Genomic DNA, 7,138 nt, shown 5'->3' on the forward strand with positions numbered 1-7,138 from the left:
CACACACGCGCGCGCGCGCACCATCACCTAAATGCGCAAACAGCATCAACACAAACACGTACGCACAAACACAAACTGCGCATATCGGCCTGCGCGGTATTGACTCTCATTATTAAATTAATTCTCAGCGAGAGCAATGATTCACGGCTAGCGAAATTAGCAGGGCGCGCGACATCCGCAATGGAACTCTTCATTATTGAGAGCACCGTAACTCCCGTGGCAAGATTATTAGTTGCAAACGTACCAAAAACGTTGTACTCGTTTTCCCTTTTTAAAATAAGCCCTTAGATGTAATACTAATCTCGAAAGTGTAGAATGGCGTGCAACCTCAAAGTGATGAGCACCGTGTCGGATAAGGTGTGGTAAAAAGTGGTACTTGGAAACATTTTGTTCTGGTGCCTGCAAAGTACCACTGCCGTGCGGTAGCTTATTCACAAGAAGTAAAGAAGACTCACTAGAAGGAATTGTTCCTTTCCGGGAATACGTCTCTGCACTACTTAATCTGTCCTGTCCAGTACCAGGAACATTTGGCCTGCCGTCTGAAGACGAGCATGCTCGAAACGGCAGCAAGTCTTTTGTTGTGAAGCTAACACACACTGGCGCGAACAAAATGTTCCGTTTCGCTATGTAGTTCTCCTTGCACTGGTTATGCGCTGTTCCGTGCCAGGAACATTTTGTTCAAGTGTGTTTACTAGCTGAATGTAGCGTATGAAAAATTGTTGTTCAACTTGACGATTAAGATTAAGACGAGGGAGAAAGAGAATAACGCTCATTGTCATCAGGCGCGCACCATTAAAAAGAAGCCCAAATGACATTCTCCGTCTCTAGTCACATTTTTAAAGCGACTTGAGCGTTAGGCGTTTTGTTTTATACGGCCCGAGACGGGGAGCTGCAAGCTTCAATCTCGGGCCCATCCTGCGGGGAGAGGGCTGACGGGGTGGCTGAGGCTGCGCGCAGGGAGAGCGGGGCGAAGGCGCCGGGGCGTGAGGTAGGACCCGTAGGCCGGGGCCGGCGGGGCGGCAGCAACAGCGATGAGAGCGCGACGAGCGGTGAGTGCATCGCCTGGCTGGAGGAGAGGGGGGTAAAAATAAAGAAAAACTAAAGCGTGACGGAAAAAGACGCGCCCGCCTTGAGCAAACGAGTGCTTTTTCGCCTCCGCTAAAGTTTTAAACTGCAGTATTTCAGGAGGGGAGCGCGGCGCGGCCGCGGCCGCCGCGTCGGGACAAAAGCCTGTCTCCTCGTCAGGCTGAGGGAGAGCGGGGCGACAGAGGAGTCGCCGCCGGGAGAGGGATAACTGCCTCCTCTCTCCCTCACTTTTATAATTGCAGCGACAAACGCTTCCGCCGTGCCGTTCTGTTCGTTTAGTAATTGGAATGAAGTGCGAAGCCCAGAAGGCGAACCCGCCGCCGGCTCTCGGGCCCCGCGGCCCCACGGGCCACGCCGCGCTCCCCGACCGAGCGCGCGACCGCTTATGGAGCGGGCTCCTAGAGAGTTAAGGGACTTAAGGGAAATCGCAGTTCGTAACTTTTAACTCGGATATCGCAAATCTGAACGAACGGCCGGATTGGGTCACGGCGCTGCGCCCTGCCCCGCCGCGCCACACCGCCGGCCCGTGCGCTCGATTGAAAACAGAATTAGTCTCCTACTTCAGGATGAAATTGGGGCCGCCTTTGCGCCTCACTGGAGCGTGGGTTCTCAGATGCGCTGTCCACAATTCTGTTTTTATTCCTTCTTACCTCACTTCTGTGCGCCTCGGAAAATACTTTTGCTGTTGTCACTCAGAACTTCACCCCTTGTTACGGGGTGATTTTGATTCCTGTCCTGGAGCGAGCATGTGTTAACCAGATAGCCGGGGGATTTGAACCAGTATGACGCGAGGGCAAGAAAAGTGTTGGGAGGGTTGCGTGCGGGGTCGACGGGATTTAGGCGGGGTCTTTCAAACTCCCAGAAATCTCTCAACACGTCCAGTTTGTGGAGTGCTTTTCAGTCCGATGGGCTCTCTCACGCTTCAGTCACAAGCGCTGCCGGTCCTCGCTTTCTACTAATTCACCCCCCCTCCCCACCCCCCACTACCCCCTCATCAGAGGCACCATGGCGACACGCGCACTCACCCCCTCACCCACCTCCTCCCACAATACCCTCCCAAAACGCAGATAGATTAACGCTCCATTTTAATAGCCAAGGTTTTACGACTCTACCTCGAGGGCGGCGGGGGAATCCGACTGAGCCCTTGTTTATGGGTCCATGCATAATGATGTGAAATAATCGTTCTCTAAATAACTGCCGAGTGCCGCCCACCCCGCAGCGTGGGGTACAGAGGTGGCAAAGGGGAGGGGGGGGGGGGAGGTGCAGCAGAAAATTAAGGGCGCCATCCCCCGTCTGTTGACACAAACGTAATAATAATGTAAGCAGCACTCCACGTGATTTTGTTTACCTTGGCGGCCTTGAAAACAGCAGAAGCAAGGGGTTGGAGCCAGAGCAGAGAGCAGCGATTTGGCGGCAGAAGCTCCGACCATTTCTGCTTGTCCAAAGCTTTTATTGGGAAGTCTCTCTCTCTCTCTCTCTTGCTCTCTTGCTCTCTCTCTCTCTCTCTCTCTCTCTCTCTCTCTCTCTCTCTCTTTTGAACGACCTGGCGTGTCATCATTCACATTCGCATACCTGATAATAGTGTGCAAACGGTGAAACAATGTCACTACGATGCAAAAGCTGTTCACGCACTCAGTCTCAGATTTCTTAAGATAAACACGCGATTGGGAGTGGTCAACAAAAATATTTTGTTGACACTGTGAAAAAATGTCGTACTGCGTTTAGGAAAATTCACCGCTAGGAAAATGCCGTACAATTACAAATTAAAAATGTTAAATTTACAAATCCTGCGTATCGACTTGGAATCGAATTATGATGAGGAGTGGGAGGGTTTACATGTGTACGCGACTCGTTTTGCAAATGGCAAATTACAAAGTATATGTTACATGTACAGAAACAAAAAATCACGGAGTAAGAAAATAAAATACGCTTCCAACAATTTCGTTTTTTTCTTAACAAAATTATTTATACCTCATCACAAATACGCTGTTAGTTTACCAACGCAAAAGTCAATCATGTGAAGGGATTGGGAGCAAATGCCGTCGCCGCCCATTTCTGTTCCCGCGCGGTCTGTTCAAACGGAACGGAATGCCCCCCGCGCGGGTCGGACCGCAGCTCAGCATAGCGCCACACGGGCACAGGGGGTGGAGGGGTGTACTGTACCCTGTACTGTACCCTGTACTGTGGCGCGGCGGGGCGGCGGAACCACATCGTCTCCAACTACAAGGCGCTGATTTGCGACCCGCCCGCGGTCCTACCCCGCATACCGTCGCCTGGCGCGCGCGCGACTGCGCGGAAGGGCTGCTATAATCCCCTCATGTGCGCGCCTGCGGCCCGAACCTTACACCCTTCAGTCAGGTAATTCTGCGTGCGCGGTGTGTACACAGTAGGGCGCCCAAAGAAAGAAGTTGTGTCTCACCTTGGCAGGGGTGTTCATAAGGAAAATGTTATTCTAAACGTTAATGGAAATACATTACAGAGTGCTAAAATCGGTGTCTTTAGCTAGCAGGTAAAATGTTTGTAAAGCATGGTTGCCACAAACTTTCCATTTCCCTTTTTCCTGAGCTTTCCCTGATTTCCAGACACCTTTTCCCTAAATCTCCTTGAGTTTTCGGCACTTTTTTTCGGTAACAGGCAAGAGCTATCTAATCCCAAAAATATTAGTATAAAACACTAACATTTTGAGAACTGTATCCGAAATCAGGACGGATAAGTCGAAAAATCCGGTAGCTCTACGGTCCCAATCCTGCAAAAGGGTCTGGCTTACGCTCTCTCTGTTTCTGTCCGGTACCACGGTACCGTAACACCGCACTATTAGTAGATTTCGCAATTTTACGATAAAATTCCTCACGAACAGTTCGTATTCTGCTTTTACGAACAATGTTCGTCAAATCCAAAAATACGAACTGTTCGTAGGCAATAAACAAATTGTTCGTAAATTTATAGACGCACACTTGTTGACAGAGGTGCAAAATGACATGGATAACTTACATATCTAGGAAGAATTACGAACTTTTCATCATTTAACAAGTATTCGTTTTCTAAGCGATAACGAAAAGTTCGTGTATAAAATTTAACAGGTGTTTGTTCGTTAATTTACGATAAAATCCCCTACAGTGCACGCCACTACACTACTCCACATTTCCTCGTTCCATTCGACTCTTTGACATAGATGATGGGGTGACCCCTGACCACGTGCTTAACGCCAGAGTGCTTTGATTCGACAGTCGTTTACTCTAATGGATCTGTGCAAACTTCCGGGAGGTAGCTATGCAGAGAAGTGGCGAACGTTTCTATTCGAACTTCTATGTCAAAGCCAATGGAACGAGGAAATGACGCATGGTGCAGGGGGGTCTTCTGTGTCTGTCTGGTGATAGGCATAGAACCAGACGGTCGCCTGACTGAACCAAAGTGTCATGCATTCATCATTTCATTATTCGTAGTTGGCAATCCTGCCACCACCGCCTTGTATGGATCCTACAGTGTTTACCCGTTTCGTGTTATTCGTTGAATAAACAACTTTAAACTTGAGCGTCAAATCAACATCACCTCTCTTCTCTCCCTTATTGGGCCATCAAGATCTGTCCCTCCCGCGGACACGACACAAAGTTCAATATACCAATTTTTACACTTTTCATTTTATACAAATAAAAATTACGTGCATATTTAATACCTTACGATACTGGACGAATATTACTCGTAACATCAGCATTATGTACAGTTCCTATACGTGAATAATACCATACGTTTACTTCTCTTAAGGTCTTTTCGTGTGCCGCGCAGAGTGAAGAGCAGTGTGGTGCTCGGCAAACCCTCACTAGACGATTCTTTAGGACGTGTGCTGGAAGTTTAATCTTTGTGTCGCTCGATATTCGCCTGCGGTTCACCTTCAACCCCACCCTCCCATCTAACCCCACCACTCTCCGTGCGGATCCTCTGATCCCCTCTTCCTCTCTTGAGCATTCTTTCCGAGCTTAGCAAAACCACGCAAAGTTTTTGCGGAAAACTACTTTCGAAACGGGGCTTGTGCGAAACCCGCCGAGGAAATTGGCGCGCACTCCGAGAAGCGAGAATGCAGATGGATATTCCCTTCGCCCTTGTTCTCCTTCGGGACGACGAGACTATGTGGCCTTGGGAACAAGTAGCAGCAAAACCCTCAACAGCGACAACTATGAGATTATAATACTATGATCCTAACACGAACAGGTGTTCGTAGGTCGTACAAGACGTAGGGAACACAGGAAATGTCAATAGTAAGGTACGTTTCACACATTGTTTCTGTTGTTAACAAGAAGCGAACGTCCCTACCTGAAAAAAGTCGTATATCGAGACGATATTTTTCGAACAATCGGTCAATCTCGCTAAGAGCCGACTACATTCACAGCCGTCCGTACACGGCATCCGGCACCCCAAACAACCCAGCCTCCTCGAAATAAACTGGCAGTGAGCATTTTGGGCCTCTGCGATTCATCCCCCGCGCGCCTTCATTCACTCGGACGTACTCTATTATGCGGCTCAGCAAGCCGCCGCGCGCGGTTTTTCTCAGACCACTCTTCTCCTTGCTTTATTTTCCTTCTATTATTATTATTATTACTAGGATGATTATATTTTTCGCCAGGGTTGTCGCCCCTCCTGCTCAAGTCCGGACCCGACGTCGGGCATCCCTCATCCCCTCCGAGAGACGGCCGAGGCGACGATGACATCCTCCCCGGCGCCTCTGCCCCCTTTGTCGCGTGGCAAAAAAAAATATAATTAAGCCTTTTGCGGCGGTGAGCGGGGGGCGAGCGCGGCAAGCGTCTCCATTCGTCCCCACGTTGTTTGACGGGTCGGCGACGAAAATCGTAAATGCGCCATAAATATGGACGGTAATTAAGCAGCCGCAGCACGGTGTTCACCGCATTCAGCTCCGCAGACCGTCTCTTTGTTCCGTTCCCAGCCATCAACGCTTTAATTAAACGAGAAAGGGAGAAAAAAAAGGAGAGAGAGATGGATAAAAGCAGCAGACGAAACAGAGAAGGAAGGAAAAAGAGCAAGAGAAACGACACACGAAAAGTAAAAACAACAACACTAAAACTCGGCGCAGCGACCGCACCCTCTCCTATGCACCTGCCGGTTCGCCGCCCCAAAACCACTGAAACAAGGAACCATAGAGACCAAAGGATGGCAACCCGGGTGGAAGGATCTTTAGTTAAACTGTAGTTTGGACTATAGCGTTCAAACTGCAGTCTTGAAACTGCAGTTGCAGAGGAGAAAAAAAAGAGTAATGAGTATAGTTGACACATTAGTTTGGCAATTGAGTTTTCAGATATTTTATTATGCTACTTTTTCTGTAGTTTTCCACACTAGTTTCGCACTGTAGTTTAAAGACTGTTTTAAGACCAATTTACTATCGAGTTTCCGACATTAGTATGAAGTTGTCCTGAAAGTTGTATTTGCATCTGCATTGCAACCAGTACATTAACTGTAATTCTGACTAGATGATAACAAAGAGTGAGAATTTAATCTTTTCACACCATTAATTATGCAGAATACCAATAGTTGAACTATCAGATAACATCAATAGTACCAATCTGTATTGGGAAAACCAATTTTTATACAGTTTCTGTATATTTTGAGTAATCAGAGATATAATTTCGATTAAACAAATCATGAGACTTGTGAATATTTTTGATCTATGATTATATAGCATGTAACAAGCAAGAAAAAAAATTTAAGTGCAAGAAAATATTGGGGTTGATTACTGTACAGTTTGTTGTACGTCTACACAACGTGTTTCACACCTCTGATAGTGTGACGTAAATGACACCAAATTTAATACAGATTTCAATTGTAGCAGTGGCGCAGTTTCAATTTCAAATAATTTAAGGTTTTTTCGTTAAACTTTCACTCACGCTCCGTCAACATTAGGTCCAACGTTTGATGACTTAAAATGAATACGTATAGCGCCACAACAAACACCAATATAGTTTACTTATCAAACACCTTCATTAATCACCGAATTTTCAGTAGTCGGGAGACATTTCTTGCAAGATTGGCAGTTCAAAACGAAGAC

At 47.4% G+C, this 7,138-nt stretch overlaps 2 protein-coding genes across 5 annotated transcripts in view; one reads left to right on the plus strand and one right to left on the minus strand.

The window, feature by feature from the left end:
- LOC113217307 (maternal protein exuperantia) overlaps window positions 1-7,138 on the plus strand; it is a 542,899-nt gene that overhangs the window by 219,547 nt on the left and 316,214 nt on the right. The gene's annotated exons all lie outside the window — the stretch shown is intronic.
- Window positions 1-7,138, minus strand: part of LOC113217316 (lachesin-like) — a 306,348-nt gene that overhangs the window by 149,152 nt on the left and 150,058 nt on the right. The window lies entirely within an intron of this gene.

The sequence above is a fragment of the Frankliniella occidentalis genome, unplaced genomic scaffold (assembly GCF_000697945.3).
Source record: "Frankliniella occidentalis isolate FOCC.00 unplaced genomic scaffold, Focc_3.1 Scaffold1, whole genome shotgun sequence".
NCBI classification, from domain to species: Eukaryota; Metazoa; Arthropoda; class Insecta; order Thysanoptera; family Thripidae; genus Frankliniella; species Frankliniella occidentalis.